Genomic DNA, 1,416 nt, shown 5'->3' on the forward strand with positions numbered 1-1,416 from the left:
AGATAGGTTGGTAGGACACCTTCTCAGGCATGAAGGTCTAGTCAGAGACATATTAGAGGCAGAAACAGGAGTTAGGAGGGGTAGAGGTAGACCTAGATTAGATTACTGTTCGCAAACAGTTAAGGATGTGGGCTGTTCTAGTTTTAGGGAAATGCGAAGATTAGCTCAGGATAGGAAAGAGTGGAGGTGCGTGTCCAACCAGTCTTAGAACTGACGACCTTATGATGATCTACAATTTGAAAGATATCGTATTTCGAGTTGTGCTATCGATGCTAGCAATTTTAGGGTAGAGTGAAGATGTCCTGGTGTGTGAGTATAATTCGGTTTGTCTGCTTTTTTGTTAAATAAAGTAAATCCTGTTCACGTACTCTTAAAATTGAAAAGAATCGTACAAAAACATAAAGTACTAGCCGGTTTTAACCCTTTTAGTTTTCATGCCTGCGCCCCTGAGTTGAAACTACCTAATGGTTATTAAATGGTATTACAAAGTTACTAGCATCTGAAAAATGGAAATAGATGACTCGACTTTAAGTTTTGTTCATTGCAATTGAATTCACGAGCTATTGCTTCTTTCATCTTCTAATCAATAAGGAAAATTTGAATAGAAGTTCAGACTGAATACATATCTACTTATTTTGCACTATTTCAGACAGTTCAATTTATATGTTTCCAAGAGTTCCATTTTTCATTTCGAGCGAGACTATTACATTTCGCAAAAAGTGCTTTATATTTGGCAATCATAAGCGCAAATTTAGTAGGTATTTTGTTTAGTTTTACAAAGCGAAATTGTATTGGAAAACTTTTTCCATATATCTCGGGTGTCGTTTCAACTACGAGTTTCTCAGTCGCGATACGTTAAACTTATTCCGAAATACTTCCCTCTGTGCTAGGTTTTATCAGTCATAATTCTATTCTCATGATTTGTTTTCTTTTTCCCCGAACTTAGATTGCGCGGTTGAGTTACTTTTGAGGTTCCATTTCACAGAAGGAAAAATAGAACCCTTAAAAACTAAACAAGAATTTAATGAAATTTAAAACAAATCAGACACTTTGAATTTTTGCTGGGTTAAACTCAATGTATTAGTGAATTAATTTTTTGAATTAACTGGACCCATTAGGGGTAACCTCAAATTAAGGAGAAAAAATTGTTGTTGCTGTTACTTTCTCGCCGGGAATCGAACCCGGGTTCGACTCCCGGCGAGATAGTGATAAAAGCAACAATTTTTTTCATTAATTTGAGGTTATCTGTAAGGGGTGAAGTTAAATCTAAAAATTAACTCACTAATACATTAAAGCAAATCAAAATTTAATTAACAATCCAAAAATATTCATAAAATAGAGGCTACAGTTATGTTCTTGGCTCATATTTATTATTAGTAGAAAATAAACATTGAGTATTTAATGGATTGTTAATTA

Source organism: Agrilus planipennis, unplaced genomic scaffold (assembly GCF_000699045.2).
Source record: "Agrilus planipennis isolate EAB-ADULT unplaced genomic scaffold, Apla_2.0 scaffold4, whole genome shotgun sequence".
NCBI classification, from domain to species: domain Eukaryota; kingdom Metazoa; phylum Arthropoda; class Insecta; order Coleoptera; family Buprestidae; genus Agrilus; species Agrilus planipennis.